We start from the raw sequence: 20,251 nt of genomic DNA, 5'->3' as shown, positions 1-20,251 counted from the left end.
AATTTCTGCTCTAACAAGTCCATGGGGAGGTTGTGTTGCTAATGGCCCTCAGTGAGACCCATTAACACTCCAAGAAACTTTACTGTTTCTTCTGGCTTTACCTTCTTGTTCAGCCTGTGCTATCTCCTCTCAGCATCAGAGGTCCATGGACTCAGCACCAAATACACCCTGGGGCTTGTTACAATACAGAGAGCCCTCATGTGCCTTGTTTCTCCCCATCATTTTCTTCAAGGATGCAGGGCTTGTACATCTAATGGGAGAGATTTCAGAAGGGTAGTTAAAGAGGCAGATTTCAATGAACAATTGAGAACAAGGGCATTTCCTTTAACTAATTTATTTATTTATTCAGTTTACTGACATTTCTAACTGATATTGATGCACAGGATCTCCTAAGGAGTTGTGGTCAGCTTGGAAAAGTAGTCCCTTGAGGCCAGACACTCTGTGGGCATCCTTGCTCCTCACCTCCCCAAGCGCTCCATTTCTCTCAGGAGCCGCCTGGGACTTGCAGCACTTCTCCTCCCATCAGACTTCTCCACTCAGGCCTGCAGCTGCATGTGACAGCTCCTTTGCACCAATTGCTGTCTCTTTTCCCCAGAGAACTGCCTGCACACAGGCACAGAAGGGATTCTCTCCATTGCAAACAAACAAAAGTTAAGCACTGTACAATTCAATAAACTTTAAAACATTCTCCTCAACTGCATGCCAGGTGCAAACTGCATCTAACGAGGTTCACCTGGCACAAGGGACAGCTGTACAAGAAACGTTTTACACAGAGAGATAAGCAAGGATAGAGATAAACACAATTAAGGCGTTCACTACAGAGTTCATTAGACTTCTAAAGGATGGCGATAGTTTTTATCTCCCTAAACTTTTATCAGATAGCTGGGAGGTGTCTGAATGAACAAAAAGCAAAGAGAGGGAGATTCTGGAGAGCGATGGGAAGAACACATGTCCAAGGAGTCTGCTGAAAAGACACCTTCAGACATAACCGCTTAATCGTTTTATTTAATCATTTAATATTTTGAACTACATGATCTTTAAGGTCCCTTCCAAGCCCAGCCATTCTATGATACCCAGGAGAGGTGGGAACACCAGAATGATGAGGGTGACTGGACACACAGCATAACAGACAATATTGGTAGTGCAAAGAGAGGGAAAAATCAATATTTCCTGTACAATAAGTGCACTTCTTGGTGATTTCCATTCCGGCATGGTAAGAACATATTGCCGTTCCATAAGCAGAACTCACGTGTTTCAGGTAATGAAAATGTGCTCATATATACATGCATTTATATATATGCGTGTCCTGGTTTCAGCTATTATCGTTATTATTCTTATTTTCCTTTCTTTTCTGTCCTAATAAACTGTATTTATCTCAACCCACAAGCTTTCACTACTCTTTTTTTTTTATTTTTTTTTCATTCTCTCCCCATCCCAAAAGGGAGAGAGGGGGGAAGGAAGAGGTGCGAGGATTGTGTGTTGCTTGTCCCTGTGTCCCTGTGACCCACATCTTACCCCAATTCTGAACATCACTTTCATATTCAAAAGAAAAAAAGTGGACAAGAAATCCACCCCAGGTCCCATACCCCCCCTTGAAGATCCAGGATATTAAAGTGAAAGAAAGCAAATGCACACCTAAAAAAAAAAAAAAAAAAAAAAAAAAAAAAAAAAAAAAAAAAGTAAAACCTGAAATTTTAATGAATAAAAGGTCTTTGGTTTAGATCTTAGTCTTTGTGGTTTGGTTTGGTTTTCCTTTTCATTGACATTTTCTAAATGTTTCTGTTATTATTAGGTTTATCAGGTTAAAAATAAGGTTAATAATAAGGTTAGATTAACCTTCCCTGCCCAGGAATGTCCATGACGCCTCTCAGTCTTTGCACAAAGCCAGCCACACTGAGGTATCGACCTCTCTGCATTGATGGAGGAAAGCAAGACAAGCTTCCATGCAACCTTCTGCTTTCCAGCTGAAGAGTCCTTTAAATGTGGACACAGAGAAACCATGCTCAGCTGTCCTTTACCACCAGGATAGTGCGTGCATTTAGCTTCGGGTACAAAAGAAAGAGAAAAATGGCATCATCTAATAGAGGAGCAGAATGCAGAGAAAAAGAATTAAAACCCCAGAAAAGCCCCAAAAAGCTCCCTGCCCTCTGCCCGGCTGCACTGGTCTTACCTTGCTGGGCAGCTGACCTCCACCACAACTGTTCTCTCTCTTCCCATCCTCGGGAGAGGAAGGGAAGAAGAAAAGGAAAGAAACAACTCACGGGCTGAGATAAGGATAATTTAATTAGAGGAAAAATAGTTATTAAGGGAAAATTGTTACTAATTACATCATTTAAATAAAGGGAAGGAAAAAAAAAAAAGCAAAGGCCATGTGGAAGTGCAGAGGATAGAAATTTCTCTTATTACTAAGAGCAGAAAGGGCAGGTGAGTGCTGAGCTGCTGGTTTATTTTTTTATTTTTTTTTATTTTTTGTGCTCTCATGGATGCACAGACAACATCGCTTATTGGCTCAGCTCTGGCCAGCAGTGGGGCCCTAATGTAACATGGGGCAGTTTCTGCATTCTTGTCACAGAAGCCACCCCTATGGCCCCTGCTACCAAAACCTAGCAACGTAAACCCACTACACAGATCACCCAGGGGCTCTGAACCTGTCCCCCTCCATCCACAGAGAGCCCCAGAAGAAGCAGGAGGCCTCTTCAGGGAGCAGCTCCTGCTGACCGCAGCTTCGGAAGAGGCCTCCAGCCTCCTGGCCCTGAAGAGCCCCTTTCGGTACGGTGCTGCTAGCAAAGAGGCCAGCTGTGACACACTGGTTCACCTTGATGCCTCCTGTCTACAGCCCCAGGAATGCCACGGAACAGACAACAGGACTGTCACAAGGCACACTTAGTAGAAAGAAGAAGTTGAATAAATTACAGTATTTTTCACATACAGTATTATCATAATTACGAGAATCCATCAATCAATCAAACAAAAAACAAACAAACAAACAAACAAAACAAAACCGGCTTTGCTTCTTTGTGGTACAGTGGGAACCCTACAAGTCTGATGGCTACGTTATTGATGATGGGATAACACATATCCCAATACATCCCTGAGAGCATCCTTGATCTCCTGGTTCCTCATGCTGTAGATGAGGGGGTTCAGTGCTGGAGGCACCACCGAGTACAGAACTGCCATCACCAGGTCCAGGGATGGGGTCACGAGTCAGAAGGGGGCTTGGGCACCCTGTTCCCATGGACACATCTGTATGGCAGGATTGTATGGGTTGAGTCCCCTATCTCCATCCTACCTGAGAAGAACAGCACCTGCGGAGCTGGGTGGAGAGACAAGGAGAGCTGTTACAATGCTCCTGCTGGGGAGGGACAGATGGGCACTCAGGAGACCCTCCTCTCCTGTCCTGGACCCTATGGCCTTAAGGGGGCTCTCCTGGGTGAAAGAGGAGACCCATCAGTTTGTCTGGAGAAAGGCATGCTCACTGAAGTCTGACTGGGGGTCAGCAGCAGAGACCCAGCCCAAAACATCTCTTTTTCTGCCACTATTGTTTCATGGAGATGTCTCTGGGGCTCCAGGCGAAACCATTGTGAAAGACACTGACATAACCACTTATCTCAGCTGGGGAGAGACATTTCTTTCATGCAGTGTCATTGCTTATATCAAAGAATTATGTTTAAGAATGATCTTTCCTAGGAGGGATCCCCTTTACTGCTGCTGAGGAAAGAGATTCAACTGAGTCAAAAAAAAGCATTTAATCTGGGCTTGCCATTCTGGAGGTGGAAGGAGACAGCCCCCTCTCATGCACCACACAAACCCTCAAAGTGGGGTTCCTCTTGCCCCAGTTCAGGCAAGCACAAAATAATTACTTGCACTTGAGCTCCTTGTCTCATGTCCCATGCTAATTAATGGTGATGGAGAGTAGGGCCAGTTGTTCTGATGCAAACACCTGCTGACATTTGTGGAGCCAGTATTGGTTCAAGGCATGTGCAGGTAATTAAGAGCTAAGGAATCATTATTAAGTATGAAAGAGATTTCCTTTGGCCACCCGAAATAGTAGATGATGCCCACATTTAGGACAAGTGAATCTTGCCTTGTTTGTTATTTTCTGGGTAGCATAGGCAGCTGTCATGGTTTTGGTATGATTATTGGCAAATTACCTTTATAGAGGCTCATATGACATTACATTTTAGATGTTTGATGAAAACAGCAGTGATAACACACTGATGTGTTGGAGCAGTGCTCACACAGAGCCAAGGACTTTTCTGCTTCTCCTGCTGCCCTACCGCCAAGGAGGCTGAGGGTGCATTAGAAGCTGGGAGGAGACAGAGCCTGGAGCTGAGCAGGACTGACCAAATTCAGTCCATACCATGCAACATCACGCTCAGCAATAAAAGGTGGGGTAAAGGAGGAAGGGGGGATACTGGGAATGATGGCATTTGTCTTCCAAGAAACTCTTCAGTGTGATGAGCCCTGCTTTCCTGGAAGTGTCTGATCATCTGCCTGGCAATGCGAAGTACTGAATGAATTCCTTGTTTTGCCTTGCTTGCACACATGGATTTTGCTTTACCTAATGAACTGTCTATGTCTTAACCCATGAGTTCTACCACTTTTACCTTTCTGATTTTCTCCCCATCCCACCTGGGACGAGTGGGTGAGTGGCTGTGCCATGCTCAGCTGCCTTCTGGTGCTAAACCAAAACAGTTCTTTGGGGAACAAAGGGTTTGAGACAATGACAGATTTGAGTGTGGAGACCAGATTTATAGATATCAGAGCAGTTTGGCTCTTAACTGGAAGTCTCCTGTGTTTGCAACAGGGCTTCCTTGCCTTTCTGTATGTGCATGAGAGTCCAGTGCTTGTTAGTGGCTGCTTTTGAATCTGCTGTTTGCTCTACTCCTTATCATCTTTCTTTGCTGTGCCTGGGAGCATTCTGATAACAGCCATGGCCATGTGCCCGGACTGGTGGATGGCCAGGGCACGGCTGCTGTTCCTGTGCTGCCTCTACTGGACAGGCTGGAACTCCAGTGTGACTGTGAGTCAGAGGAACTGTGACCTGTGGGTGATTCCACATGGCAGCATGTACAACCCAAAGCATCTGTGTCCATGGACAAGTCTACTCCAGAGCAAAGTATGCCTCGAGGCCTCTGTGGCCATGGAGAAGTCCGTGCCATAGTGGGTACACCTTGCAGTGTCTGTGCCCTTGCATAAGGCCATGGCAGAAGACCTCAAAGCGTCTGTGGCCATGGGTAAGTCCTCAACACAGCAGGTAGACTTCTGAAGGGAGTGTGGTTTATGGATAAGGCCATGCCGGAGGAGGTACACCTCTAAGAGGCTGTGGCCAAAAGACACTGGATGGAGCAGGGGTGAGGGGAGGAGTTCAATGCAATGTTAAACTCTGTAGCCTGGTCTGAAGGGACCAGGGATGGAGACTGTGATGGATGTACTTTTAAAATGGTTGTAACCCATGATCGGAGTTGCATGTTATAGGAAGTCCAACAGCAGAAATGACTGGAACTGATAAGAGTAGGAACAAGATGCACTCTAAGTAGAATCACTGAATATCCCAAGTTGGAAGGGTCCCACAAGGACCATGGAGTCCAACTCCTGGCTCCACACAGGTCTACCCAGAAATCCAGACCGTATAACTAAAAGTACAGTGCAAATGCTTCTTAAACTCTGACAGGTTTGGTGCTGTGACCATGTCCCTGGGGAGCCTGTCCTGTATGCACCACCCTTCTCGGTGAAGAACCTCTTCCTGATATCCTGCCGGAACCACCCCTGTCGACCTTAAAGACCATCTAGTTCCATCCCCCTGCCATAGGCAGGGATGCCGCCCACTAGGTGAGCATGCCCAGAGCCTTGTCCAGCCTGGCCTTGAACACCTCCAGGGATGGAGCATCCACAACTTCTCTGGGCAACTTGTTCCTGTGCCTCACCACCCTCCAAGTAAAGAATTTCCTCCTAGTGTCTAATCTAAATCTCCCCTCTTTTAGTTTAAAACCACCCCCTGTCATTATCTGATTGAACACAGAGTCACTCTCCATCCAAATACCCTTTAAGTACTGAAAAGCTGCAATGAGGTCACCCTGGAGAATTCTCTTCTCCAGGCTGAACATGAACATGCCCAGCTCTCTCAGCTTTTCTCCATAGGAGAGGTGCTCCAGCCCTCTGAGCATCTTTGTGGAACTCCTCTGGACCCGTTCTAACAGGTCCACATCCTTCTTGTGCTGGGGGATCCTGACCTGGACTCCAGGTGGGGTCTCACAGAACAGAGCAGAGGGAGACAACCTCCTCCCTTCACCTGCTGGTCACTCCTCTCTTGATGCTACTCAGGATGCAGTTGGCCTTCTGGGCTTCAGGCACTCACTGCTGGCTCACGTTGAGCTTTTCATCCACCAGAACCCTCAAGTCCTTCTCCGCAGGGCTGCTCTTGATGAGTCCTTCACCCAGCCTGTCCTCATGTCTGGGACTGACTTCATCTTGCACTCCCCTCAGCCTTTAACACCTCTCTCCTTCTTGCCCACTCATCTCATGCAGGCAGTGCCCCCAGCCCTGCTGTGCGGTGCAGAGGTGCTGCTGCTGGGCGAAGCATCCCAGGAGCCCAGTCCAGCTCAGGAGCAGAGGACCAGACTTTCCTGTCTCACCACCCCAGCCTTGAGCTGTCCCTGGGGCTCCCAAGGAACCTACTTGGAACTAGACTGAAGTAATCACTTTTGTTCCCTCCTTCAGCTGTGGACAGGCAACTCTTTCCAGTAGTGTCATTTCTCCATCAGAGACAGAGTTAGGTAGGCGAATCACCTTCCCTTGTACCATGACAGACCTGGGCAGTGACAGAAAGATCTCTTTACTCCTGCTCAAGAAAGGGATTCAGCTGAGCCAGTTGAGGTATCTCATCCTGGCTGTGTAGTCCTGGGGCTGGAAGGGGGTTCAGCTTCTTCCATACACGTCTCAGGCATTTATCTGGCCTCCCCTCAAGCGTGCACAAAATACTCTCGTCTAACCTCCCAAGGTAAATAATAGATATTGTAGGGTAGAAGTGAGCTGGTCAAACACAAACTCAGTGCTAGAGGTGATCCGAGATATTTGCAGGTATCTGCAAGCTCTAACGCAGCATTTCTGGGAGTCAGGGCGGCAGCTGGGGCCTGGTGGGAAATCCCTTTGGCAAGTGAAATGAAAGCAGAGGCACACATGGAGGACAACTGAACCTTCTCCCTACTTGTTATATTCAAAGCAACCTGCAGAGGTATTTATCTGAGGAAATGGAGTCATGTGCCTTAGGTAGAGGTAAATCTATGTTAGTTCACTGTGGGCTGTCCTTTCAACTAGATTTCAGATAGATTTAGACTAGATTTGAAGGGGGAAAGGGATAAAATCAGGCTTTCCAGTCGTAAGCTATGGGATGGCACACCAAAATTTGAGGGACTGTGTGCTAGTGAGGTCCTTCAATCTGCTCCACAAGGCGCTGGGTACAATAAATTACATTTGAAATGTTTCTGCACCAATGTACACAGCACGACAGAGAAGCAAGAGGAGCTAGAAACCTTGGCTCAGTCCCTGCGTTGCAATACATTTGCCATAAGCAAAACTTGGTGGGAAGAGTGCTGTGACTGGTTGCCTGGCAGGTTAAGCCACAACAGCTCAGCACCATTCAATCCCCCTCATGGGAATGGGGGGAAAGCATCAGGGAAAAAAAAAAAAAAAAGGTAAAACTCATAGGTTGAAATAAAGACCATTTAATAGGACAGGGAAAAAAAAAAATAAAAGGATAATAATAGTAATGATAACAGAATGTACATCACAACTGAATTGCTTACCAGCTACTGACCAATGCCCAGTCCATCCCTGAGCAATGGCAGCCCCCTCCAGACAACTCCTCCCAGAGAAGCTAAGTCACTGACTTAGTAAAAGCTCTGCTCTGCAGCAAAGAAAACGTCATTGGGTTATTTGCATTATTCTTATCCTAAATCCAAACTATGGCACCATACCAGCTACTCTGAAACAAACTAACTCTATCCCAGCTGAAACCAGGACACTGGTGTGCTTCAGTAGATGGTTATAGCCTCTCCAGAAGGAATAAGCAGGGCAGGCAGGTGGTGGGGTGGCGCTGTATGTAATGGAGGGGCTGGACTGTACAGAGCTTGCAGTTGGTGATGATATGGTTGAGAGCCTCTGGGTAAGGACTAAGGGAAAAGCAAGTAAAGCATGTGTTGCTGTGGGAGTCTACTATAAGCCACTCAGCCAACAGGATGATATCAGCATATATATATATCATCATTCTATCGGAAATTAGGGGAAATCTGTAGATCAGCTGCCTTTTCCTTATGGGTGACTTCAACTTGCCAGATTACAGCTGATGCAAACTGGTCCAGGAAATTCCTAATTCACACTGATAACTTCTTGGTACAGATATTAAGGGAGACGACTAGGAAAGGTGCCCTCCTGTATTTGCTGCTTTTAAATAGAGATGGTCTCTTTGGTAAAGTGGTGATTAGTGTCTGTCTTGGCCACAGTAAGAGAGAAACAGTCAACTTTAAAATCTTTAGTGATAGAAGAAAAACTGCCACCAAAACGTTGACCTTAGATACTGGGAAAGCAGATTTCAGGCTGCTCAGAGAACTAGTTAGTAAGGTCTGCTGGGAATCTACTTTTAAAGGTGTTGGGGGTCATCTGTGCTGGTTGCTATGGAAAGAAAGCAAACAAAGACAAAACAAAGAAAAAATGGGAAGAAAAGAAAAAAAAAAAACTATGGACAAAGATAGTCCTGGGTTTTCATGTGAAATTCTGGGAATCATATGAGCAGCAGAGTACTTTATAAATGCTGAAATACTGTACGTTGCCACATTTTCTTCAGGGCGTCCTTGATCTCCTGGTTCCTCATGCTGTAGATGAGGGGGGTTCAGTGCTGGAGGCACCAACGAGTACAGAACTGCCATCACCAGGTCCAGGGATGGGGAGGAGACGGAGGGGGGCTTCAGGTAGGAAAACATGCCAGTGCTGACAAACGGAGACCACGGCCAGGTGAGGGAGGCACGTGGAGAAGGCTTTGTGCCGCCCCTGCTGAGAGAGGATCCTCAGCACAGCCCTGAAGATCTGCAAGTAGGACAGCACAATGAAAATAAAACATACAAAGTCAACAAAGACACTAATCACAAGAAGCCCAGCTTCCCTGAGGTAGGAGTCTGAGCAGGAGAGCTTGAGGATCTGGGGGATTTCACAGAAGAATTGATCCACAGCATTGCCTTGGCAGGAAGTTCCTCTGTACTTGGCTCTGGGGAGGCCACACCTCGAGTAGTGAATGCAGCTCCAGGGCCCCCAGTGTAAGGACATGACGTATTAGGACGAGTCCAGAGGAGGGACACAACGATGACCAAGGGGCTGGAGCACCTATTCTATGAAGACAGGCTGTGGGAGCTGGGGTTCTTCAGCCTGGAGAAACGAATGTTCCACGGAGACCTCATTGCAGCCTTCCAGTACCTAAAGGGGGCCTACAGGAAAGCTGAGGAGGGACTTTTCATCAACGAGTGTAGTGATAGGACAAGGGGTGATGGTTTTAAACTGAAAAAAGATGGTAGATTTAGATTAGACATTAGAAAAAAGTTCTTTGTTCTGAGGGTGGTGAGGTACTGGAAGAGGTTGCCCAGGGAACTTGTGGATGCCCCATCCCTAGAAGTGTTCAAGGCCAGGCTGGATGGGGCTTTGAGCAAACTGGTCTAGTGAAAGGTGTCCCTTCCCATGGCAGGGGGGATATCATTTCAAAGAAATTATATGATCTTTAGGGTCCCTTCCAACCCAAACTATTCCGTAATTCTCTGAGCTCCCTAGTACCCCACTGAGTCAGCTGAATACTGCAAGGGGCTTCTGCGAACAGCCTGAGCAGGAACTTGATCAATTATCCTCAACTTGGGCACCTGCTGTCATTTCATTTGGCAGAAGACCTTCCCCACAAGGCTCCCAGACGACACCCTCACACAGTGCCCTGCCTCTCCACATTGGTCCACCTCAGCTTGCAGTTACCTGCTTATATCTTGGACCACCTCTGCCACCTCAAAGTTTATCATGAGTTCGTGGCCTCCATTTCCAATAATTCCAATGGGAGCTAAGACACGCAGTTGACACACAGGTGCCTGTTTTGTGCACACCTGAACCGAGGCAAGACAACTCCAACCTCCAGTGGGTTTGTGGTCAATATGGGAAGTAGCAGAGTCTATAAGCCTACAAACCTGCAATACTGACTCGTCTGACTCCCTTTTCTCATCCTGGGTAAAGGACATGGCTGCTGGTCACTGTCTCACAATGGGACAAGAAAAGCTCCAGGGACACCTCAAGCAAGTGCGGGGGGGGAGCAGGGAGGGGAAAGAAAATGATGCCTTGGACTGGGCAGCTGATCTCAGCCAGGCTCCTGGGACAGAGGCAGTTCCCAGCAAGCTGGCAGCTCCGCAGAGAGACAGCTCTGTCCAGGAGCAGCTCCTCTGCACATTGCAGCAGGGCTAGGGACACTGCCTGCAGGGGGCAATGGAAGAGAAGACAGCCAGAGATTAAAAGCTTTCTGAACTTGGAATGCAATTTAGAGCTCATTGTGGGAGGAACCTTGACACCCACTCACATGGTAAGTCTCCTGCTGCAGGGCAATAGGGATGCAGTGTACAGACAGATGCCCTAAATTTGCACTTCCCAGAGATTATGGATCTACTCGGAGCTTCAGCTCACCCTCAGCATGTTTTCAAGAGGACTTTTCATAAGTATGATCGAGGCAGCCTTTCCTGCTTGACTCTGCTTCCCTTGTAGCTGCACTTTCAGTTTTCACTTGTTTGTCTTGATGGGAACCGAAATAGAGCTGAGAGGTTTAGAAAAGGGGCTGAGGCTCCTACACCACCATCCTGAAGACAACAAAGAATATTGGGAGAAGCCTTCACCCCTCACCAACCTGGAAATAACACCAGCATCACCTTCCCAGTTTCATCAGGGCTCATCTGACCTGCTGTTTAGTGCCTGCAAGCATGACGCCGGCCCTGTGCAGCGCCCTGTCCCAGGGAGGTACCTGCAGGGCAGAGCTGAACATGCAGCACGTAGGATGGGGTCTGGGAGCTTGGACAGGGAGCTAAGATGGTGGCAGGGAAACAGATCCTGGCAGGGACAGCGCCAGGCAGCAGCATGGGTGGGCAGTGGGAAGGAACTAGTGTCAGAACTGCTGGGAAGGGGGGATTGTAGCTGCTGCCTGTCACCCACCTCCTGCAGTGCAGCCACCTTGCTCGGAGCAAGCCCCCTGCTCTCCTCTCCCAGCCAGAAAAGCCTCTGCTCTCACAGCTGGGGCTTCCAGGGCAGGAGCAGCCCCAGCTCCAGCACAGCAGAGGTGCCTCTCTCCTGACACATGCCCTCAGAGAAGTCAAGCTTGTTGTGGTTAGTGCCTCTTTTGCTTTGGCATGTTTTCTTTTCATTGCGCTGTCCTATGTGCAGATCTTCAGGGCCGTGCTGAGGATCCCCTCGCAGCAGGGACGGCACAAAGCCTTTTCCACGTGCCTCCCTCACCCGGTTGTTGTCTCCCTCTTTATCAGTAGCATTGTGTTTGCAAACCCAAAGCCCCCCCTCCACCTCCTGCCCATCCCAGGATCTGGTGGCGTCATTTTTGTACTTGGTGGTGCCTCCAGCACTGAACCCTCTCGTCTACAGCATAAGGAACCAAGAGATCAGGGATGGCATTAGGCAAGTGATGCCATAGACGTTTTTGTAAGAGCTAAAGCTGCCCATCTGTCCCCAGCAATTGTTCCCTGCAAATGCCACACTGTGCCAGAGCTTCATTTATTCACTGTATTACTGTTTTATTTCTCCTTATCATTTTCCCACATAAATGATTGGATTTGTCTCACTACATCTGAGGAATGGACCTGCTCCTTTGCACCTGGAAGCCATGGAAAAGTCTGTCTAACATGGGCTCAGACCTGACTTTTTGTCCCATCTCTGTAGTAAAATGGGCTCCCTTGTGTGCATTGATCTGGGTTCTTCTTCCAAAGGTGGTGCCAAAACTAGTAAGACCCCAAAAGAGCCTTTTTATCCTTCTATTTGGGAACACAAAACTCATTGTCTCGTCATGACCTGCTAGACACAGCTTTGGATTTAGGATTGATGTGATGTTGACTAGTGGCAGTGGAGATGGTGAGTGCCACTGGGGGACATATCCAGGGTTTCCCCAAATGGCATGGAAGACACCTGTCCATCAGGAGGACACTATGGGAAGAGAGGGAATCTGCAGGGGACATGTGCCTCAGGTGGGCAGTGAATGGCTCTCCACGAAGTGAGAGACCACTCCAGGTGTGCTCACTTCTAGGAAAATCACTTGATCCAGGTATCCACAGGCAAGTGGGGACCCAGCAGAGGGATGGGAGGCTGGAGAGGGATTCACATCACTCTCATTGGTGTATCGCTGCCTGGATCGCGAGGCATGTCTGGAATATCTAATGCCTTCGGTAAGGCTCCAAAGTCCCTCCAAGCACTTTTCACCTCCAGAGAGCCCTGGTGGGCTCTGTGAGCAGTAGTGGTACCCACCTGGCTAGGTCAGCTTCCCAGCCTGAAGAGTACAGCCAGTGTAGGGTCACCGCAGGGTCCTTCTGCTGTCCAGAGGGTGCTGCACGGCACAGGCTACTCACAGCTCCACATCACCACCCTCAGAACATTTATGAGTGCATTTTTGAAGAAGATTGAGGCACCGTGTACCTGAAAGGCAAGGAGAGAGCGCTTTTTGTTTTCTACTGCTGGCTGGTGAGGGAAGAATTTTGAGATGGGAACTCTCAATTCCGAACAAGGTACTGAAACTCCAGACCTCTTCCACGGAGAGGTGAAAAAAATCTGGAAGTATCCCAAGAAGACACCCAAGCCTTAGAGAACCTATAACAACTTTCCAGGTTTAGCAGGGTTGCTCTCACCTGCTGCATAACCCCTGCATAAACAGCAGTGTTCCTGCGCTGTGCCCTGCTCCTAAGGGTGTCTGCAGGGCACAGCTGAGCACACAGAGGGTGGGATGGGGTCTGGGAGTACATAAAGGGAGCAAACGTGGGCACAGAGACACAGCTCCCAGCAGGGGCGGCTCCAGGCAGTGGGAAGGAGCAGCTCCCAGAAATGCTGGGGTATTGGGACTGAGGCACCTCCCTGTCATCCCCTGCAATCCGAACACCATCCCTGGAGCAAACCCTGGTCTCCTTTCCAAGCCATCACAACTTCTGCCATTAAGGCTGTGGGGATGGGGTCACGAATTCATTGCTCCGCAACCTAAGAAATAATAGAAATTCCCAATGCTTGATTGTCTCTCCCTGTCCTGGCTTTCTTTGCCATTGTCATATTACTCCATGGAACCCTTTGAGTCCTTGCTGCTCATTTGCTTACCACTATACTAGCTGGGCTAAGGGAACTGGGACTTCAGCTGATGTTCAAAACCCAACGCTGTTGGTCTTCCAAGGCTGCAGGCCCTCCTCCCTGCCCAGAAAATAAATAAATAAATAAATAAATAAATAAATAAAATGGCAAAGCTGATCTGGACACTGAGAGCCCATCAGTGGAATGGCTGCCCTGCCCTTGGGAATGGAGAACACACACTCTCTAGATTCGCACACTCATATTCACAGATCCTCTGAGCATCACCATGGACATTTGTATCTTCTTCGGGCTCCTGCCCAGCTCCCAGACCCTCTGCAGCAACCCTGCAGCACACAGGGTGTGAGGTGGGGTGGTTGGCATCACCAGAGGATCAACATTCAGGGCTGGGACTGGTGGTGCAGCCTCGGTGCCAGGCTTGAGTACAGAGATTTAGTTGCTGCAGCAGAAACTGTAGAAGGGTCCTTCCTTTCATTTTTCACCTCATTTCAACTTTGCAATTTCCTGTTTCATTTTTACATTCTGAGCTACGGCCGATTCACAGCAAACAGCTGGAAGGAGCTGAAACGGTACCCAAATGGGCATCTCCGAGAAGACCGCCCTTGCACATGTTCACTTTGAAGCAAAAGCTTTCAGAGCATGATAGAATCATGGAATCACTTAGGTTGGAGAAGACCTCTGAGATCATTAGGTCCAACCATTAACTGTGCACCCATTAATCCTTAACTAAGAGCCTTCTCTCCTTTGGCTTCTGGCCCCAGACAAATCTGAGGGAGGACGAAGCTGAGGCCTGTACATGGAAAGGACACAAGGTGAGGCTTGGGTGTCCCCGAGAAGACAGAGCTTCAACAGCCCCAGAGGGGACTCCGGAGCGTGAGCCGAGCTCTCAGCACTCTCTCCCACAGCCTACTGTCATGCTGCTCCGCAAAGGAGCCCCACGGGAGGAGAGGGCCACCCTCAAGTGAGGTTTTGCAAATGGTGCTGGCAGCGCCTTGGGTCTCCCCTCTGGTTGCAGTCCCTCATGCCAGCATGTGGCAATCCCAGCCCTGACTGCAAAGAGCTGGGTACATCTCCGTGTGCCCCTAGAGGAGAGCTGAGCCGTGGGAGCGTTGGCATGGGGCACCCTGGCCAAAATCGTCCATCCGGGCAGTGTCAGGACCTGCCTGTGAGGAGGGCTGGCTGTGGGGAGCCTGGGCTCCGCCCAGGATCAGGAAGGGCCCGGGCCTGTGTGTGGCTGTGGCACAGCCACTTTGAACAGGGGGGGTCTCGGCTGAGCGCTGTGCAGGGTCAGTGGCGCGCTCACAGCCCTCCTGTCTGCTCCTGCTGTGCTGCTCCCCAGCTCCCTTCCCCTGCGTTCCCTGCATGGCGGGCACAGTCTGGCTGACCCCCAGCACCGAGGACCTTCAGGGGTACTTCTTGATCATTCACAAAGTCTTGCTGTGGGTCCCTGGGTTTTGTTGTGTGGCGTGAGCATGCAGAGGAAGGATATTTTGGGAGTGGTAGTTTCATGAGTGTTTTACTGGTAGCGCCTTAAAGAATCCATACTGTTTCACATATAGATAAATGATCATAAGTAGAGACTTACTTTACTGGTGGTAATGTTGTAGTAACTTGTAATATGTAATAGTTGCTTTACTGCTAGCAGTTTGTAGTAATTTGTTATTAGGAAATTCACAGAACCAGAGCAACAAAATTTCCATGTCCTTGCGTATTACAGTATCCTGCAAACTCACTGACATGATCTTTACACACTGTGGGTCATCTAACCATCACAGGTCCTGATGTTTACAGCTTCATGATGCCTTTGGTATTTTCCTCAGAGCTGCAGGATCAACCACAGATCTGGGGCTTGGTGACAGTCCTTCTCTGCAGAGAACAGACCCAACCCACAGGGGCTGGACTGTTCAGGCTGGCAAATAGCATGAACTTAGCTTTTTGTGCTCAGGTTTGCTGCTCCTTCACACACACCCTGGCCTGTGGCTCATCTCCCTGAGGAGAAGGAGGCAAACTGCTGAAGGTGCCACACTAAAGGAGAAATATTCCACCTGTGCGAGGGATGGGTTGGTGGAGAAGAGGTTGGTGGGGATGAGCCCTGGGTTCTTTCTGCCATTCACCACTAAGGGAGGCTTGAGTCCGCAATTCAGTGTTTACAAGGCCCATAGGTGCCTGCAGTCCTGTATTCTGAAGATCCACCCTCCCTACATCATGTTTACACCTTAGTTCTCTGAATTTGGGCTCAACATTTCCAGGGACTGGGCGCCCTGCAGTGGAAGGCTGCGTTGCATACCCTGGTCTGGTTGCGGGTGTTTTTGCCAAGTGAGCAGCAGAGGCACAATCTCCAGCTGTGCCCACCTGTGCACAGCTGCTGACTGGCTGGTGTCTCCCCCTGTCCCACCAGCACGGGGTGAGCAGAGATCCAAAACACACTGGGGAAGAAGAGAGGTGCATCAGCTCCACCAGTCCCTCCTCTGCAGGTCTGTGCCTGACCCCAGCAGCTCTGGGTTTGGTGAGCTGAGATGGTTCAGCAGTGGCGGTGGAGGGAGAAAGACATAGAGGCATAGTCAGGGATAAATTGGAAATGGGTTATGAAGAGATATTGGCAGCTAATAGCTACTGGAAGACTGAACCAACTTTTTCAGTGCATCCTTGAGCTCCTGGTTCCTCATGCTGTAAATGAGGGGGTTCAGTGTTGGGGGCACCACTGAGTAAAGAACTGCCACCACCAGATCCAGAGCTGGGCAGGAAATGGAGGAAGGCTTCAGGTAGGAAAATATGGCAGTGCCGACAGTCAGAGAGACCACGGCCCAGTGAGGGAAGCATGTGGAAAAGGCTTTGTGCCGTCCCTGCTGAGAGGGGATCCTCAGCACAGCCCTGAAGATCTGAGCATAGGACAGCACAATGAATATAAAACATCCAATACCTAAACAGAAGCTAAATGTGATGAGCCCAACTTCCCGGAGGTAGTCTGATTCAGAGCAGGAGAGCTTGAGGATCTGGGGAACTTCACAGAAGAACTGGTTCACAGCATTGCCATGGCAGAGCGCTAATGAAAACGTACTGGCAGTGAGCAGGATGGCAGTGAGAACCCCACTGCCCCAGGCAGCTGCTGCCATGGTGGCACAGGCTCTGCTGCTCAGGAGGGTCCCATAGTGCAGGGGCTGGCAAATGGCCACGTAGCGGTCATAGGCCATGATGGTGAGGACTGAATACTCTGCTGACATAAAAGAGACAAACAGAAAGACCTGGGCAGTGCATCCTGCGTAGGCAATGGCCCTGGTGTCCCTCAGGGAGTTGGCCATGGCTTTGGGAACAGTGGTGGAGATGCAGCCCAGGTCAAGGAGGGCAAGGTTGAGGAGGAAGAAGTACATGGGGGTGTGGAGGCGGTGGTCACAGGTTACGGCGGTGAGGATGAGGCCGTTGCCCAGGAGGGCAGCCAGGTAGATGCCCAGGAAGAGGCAGAAGTGCAGGAGCTGCAGCTCTCGCGTGTCTGCGAAAGCCAGCAGGAGGAACTCAGTGATGGAGCTGCTGTTTGACATTTGCCACCTATGGGCAAAGTACCTGTGCAGGGAGGAAAAAAACGTGACAATTTTAGAATAGACTTCAAGTAAATTAATTTCTCAAAAAGTCTCCACTAGCTATGAACACCCCCTTTTAATTTTCTGTGTGTCCTTCCTTCACCTCTGTGTCTAGAGCTCTGGTTTTTGCTGCTCTTGTGTGCCATGAGGAGCAGGTCTTCTGCCCTCTGAGTCCAAAGGAGTCAGCCCTGCTCTGCAGCAGTGGGTTGATGGAAACTTTGGGGGAAGGTGTCAGTCCTGATGTTCACATTTGTCAGATGAAGCCATCCCTAACACAGACATGCTCATTTACTTCTGCACTCCAAGTGCTAGGGAATGGGGATGGAAACAGGCAGTTTGTGTGAATAGTGTTTATTTTATTTTATTTTATTTTTTAAATGTTACCCCTATCTCACCAGGGGACTGTACTTCCATGTCTAAACCCTCAGCATTTCTGCTGCTCTCAGGGAGAAGAGAGTGAGCCCTGAGAGGCAGAAGGATTGCCTGTGGCTCAGTGTACAGTGAGGGAGCTGCTCTGTCCCTGTAGCTCATTGTCAGCTGCCCTGAGGTTCATATTTGTGAGACGAAGTGTGATGACACTCATCTGTTACCCCAAAAGAAAGGAGACACTGCTGGGAGAAAAGGGATCCACAGCAGATCACTAAACATCTCAGCCTTTTTCAATCACGTTTCATTTAAGCATCTGAACAACATTTCACTGCTTATAGCATCTCTATGCTTCTCCATGGGTTTATCAGATAACACAAAGATGCTGAGAGTTATAGGTGTATTCTGGAGGGCATCTCACAGCTCAGAAGGATACCCTCAGTGTCCAAATGATGGCATCTTGCTATGGGAGTGTTAAGCTCATTCTCCAGCCTGACAGACAGCATTGCCCAGAGCCCCACAGGTTAGACGAAAGCTGGGGCACCTCATTCCCAAGGAGGTATCTGCATGGGAGTACCCCTGAAGTAAGTGCGTGAGCTTGCAGCTGAAGCCCCCCCTTCCCAGATAACCCGACAGAAGTACCTAGAATAGCAGCAGCAAAAGGCCAGCAGAGTCAGCTGGGCATTCAGGAAAGCCTTTCCCTCCCCCAGTTGTGCAAACCACCTCTCAAGAAGTGACAGTGCAGGGCAGTCACCCTCAGCCCTGTGCTGTGCAACAGGAAATGGGCACCTGGCAGGAGAGATGCACTTTGCCTCCTCTGCTGGTTTAGTGGGCAAGGAAGTGGCTGGCTCAGGCTCTGAATGCCACAGCTATGAGGGCAGGGGCTCTGCTGGGTGGGAGGGGAGTTATGAATGGGGATACTTAACAAAGGAACCTGCACTGCAAGTGATGGCCTGGGGTGCCTATACCTCACCTGCTACCCATTTTTTTTCCATGGCAGCTCCCTCTCACTCACTGCCCATATCTCTGCTGCCTTCAACTGCCCCTGCCAGGAAATGTTTCGCTGTCCCCAGATCTTCTTCCTGTCTGTGCTCACATCCTTGCTGCTGTGCATCCTGCTCTGCCCTGCAGCCTCTGTGTGTGTGCAGGAACTAAAGAGCAGGTCACAAAAGCCCTGATAAGTCGAAAGGTGATTGTGGAGCTGTCTGTCAGGTGACAGGTGGTGGGGACCATTGCTGAGATTCCTCATAAGTCTCAGAGTCTCAGCTTCTTTTGGGAGTCTCAGCCCCTTTTGCAACCTGGCAGTTGTTTCCTCTTCCCACCCAGCTGAGAACCAGAAAAAAGTGGAAGTACAGACTCAGGAAAGCACAAACTCAAGCAGCAAGCCCCCGCCTTGACTGAACATGGGAAAAGTTCCCTGGGAAATACCTGGGGGTGCTTTGGAGCTGTGAGCAGCCTGACACAGGCAGTAGCATCTGGGCACCAGCAGGACCCTGCCCTGTCCGACCAGGGGACTCCTTCCAACCACAGCTTCTCCCTGCAGCCCCTGGGCAGCTCCCTTGGCAGCTCCCTTGGCTAAGCCTGGCAGGTGGCAGAGGTCCTGCCCCAGCACACAGCCCCTGGGTGCAGGGACCCTGCCCTGAACCACAGCCCTAGGCACCCCTGCCTGCTTCACAGTCCTTTGCACTTTTTCAGTTAAAGCCTCTGGAATGGGTATTCTTCTAAAACATTTTATGGGCTGTGGGCTATGCTGCCTTTGTGGGACCCTTACAGGCACTGCAGCATTGCTCTGCAGCCAGGAACTTACCGGCTCAAGAGCTGCAGTGTTTCTCCTCCGGAATGCTATCTTCATCCTCCCACTCCAGGCTGCCTTTAACATCTCTCTGCCTCCCTCTCCTCTCCATATGCCCTGCAGGCAGTGCCCCCAGCCCTGCTGTGCTGTGCAGAAGAGCTGAACGAGGGCAGATCTGTCTCTCTACAGCACTGCCCTCTTGACAAATCTCTGTCCCAGGAGCCCAGCCCAGCTCAGCAACAGAGGCCCAGCCCAAAGCATCACTTTCTCTGACCATCTTGGCTCCCTGGAGCTGCTCCTTGGGCTCCTGTGGAGCGAACCTGGAAACAGGATGAAGAAATCTCTTGTGTTCCCTCCACCAGCTGGGGAGAGACTATTATTGCCAGCAGTGTCATTGCTTATATCACAGAAAAAGATAGGTTTTTAGTCGTCTTTCATAGAATCATAGAATGATTTAGGTTGGAAGAAACCTTAAAAATCACCTAATTCCAACTCCCATGCCATCACAGGGACACCTTCTGCTAGACCAGGTTCCCCAGAACCCCTTCCAACCTGTCCTTGAACATGTTCTAGGACCTCACCACTCTCATAGTGAAAAATTGTTTATTAATATTTAATCTAAACCTACACTTTTTAAGTTTAGAACCATTACCCTTGTCCTAACACGACACTCCCAGATGAAGAGACCCTTCCCAGCTTTCTTGCAGAGCCTCCTTTAAGTACTGGAAGGCTGCTATAAGGTCTCCCCAGAATCCTCTCTTCTCCAGGCTGAACAACCCCAGCTCCCTCAGCCTGTTTTTGTACGAGAGGTGCTCCAACCCCTTGGTCATTCTTGTGGCCCTCCTCTGGACCCACTCAAACAGCCCCCTCAAGAGCCAGCAGGCTGGGGGTGGGGACATCACCAGGATGGGGATAGGACATTACCAGGGCAGCTGACTTAAAGCAACCAAAGGGATAGTCCATACCATATGATGTCACACTCAACAATAGCATGGGGGAAAGGAGTGTGTGGGGGTTGGCTCTTGTTATGAAAATGTCTGTCCTCCCAAAGATCTGCTATGTGTATTGAGGCCCTGCTACCTGGGACATGGCCAAACATCGCTCATCAATGGAAAGTAGAGAGTAATTTCTTTTCTCTTTCTCTGTGCTTCCTCACAGTGTTTTG

At 49.5% G+C, this 20,251-nt stretch overlaps 2 protein-coding genes, 1 long non-coding RNA gene and 1 pseudogene across 11 annotated transcripts in view; 1 reads left to right on the top strand and 3 right to left on the bottom strand.

Moving 5' to 3' along the window:
• Positions 1 to 20,251, bottom strand: part of LOC311425839 (uncharacterized protein) — a 329,482-nt gene that overhangs the window by 266,538 nt on the left and 42,693 nt on the right. The window lies entirely within an intron of this gene.
• LOC311425795 (uncharacterized protein) overlaps positions 1 to 20,251 on the bottom strand; it is a gene marked incomplete at its 3' end in the record, with an annotated part of 311,807 nt that overhangs the window by 249,017 nt on the left and 42,539 nt on the right. The gene's annotated exons all lie outside the window — the stretch shown is intronic.
• On the top strand, positions 5,143 to 7,250 carry LOC311425852. Its single transcript, XR_014686458.1, has 3 exons — positions 5,143 to 5,237; positions 5,675 to 5,832; positions 6,529 to 7,250. It is a non-coding gene; the product is annotated as an uncharacterized lncRNA (long non-coding RNA).
• On the bottom strand, positions 8,045 to 16,889 carry LOC311425789 (olfactory receptor 14A16-like; annotated as a pseudogene). Its single transcript has 5 exons — positions 15,985 to 16,889; positions 13,574 to 13,679; positions 11,518 to 11,652; positions 8,824 to 9,081; positions 8,045 to 8,171 (listed from the first exon to the last, which is right to left on the bottom strand). The product of its transcript is annotated as an olfactory receptor 14A16-like (transcript).

The sequence above is a fragment of the Aythya ferina genome (assembly GCF_964211825.1).
Source record: "Aythya ferina genome assembly, chromosome: 34".
Classification (NCBI taxonomy): Eukaryota; Metazoa; Chordata; class Aves; order Anseriformes; family Anatidae; genus Aythya; species Aythya ferina.
Note: the sequence above shows the minus strand (reverse complement) of the source record. Positions and strands in the feature narration are given on the sequence as shown.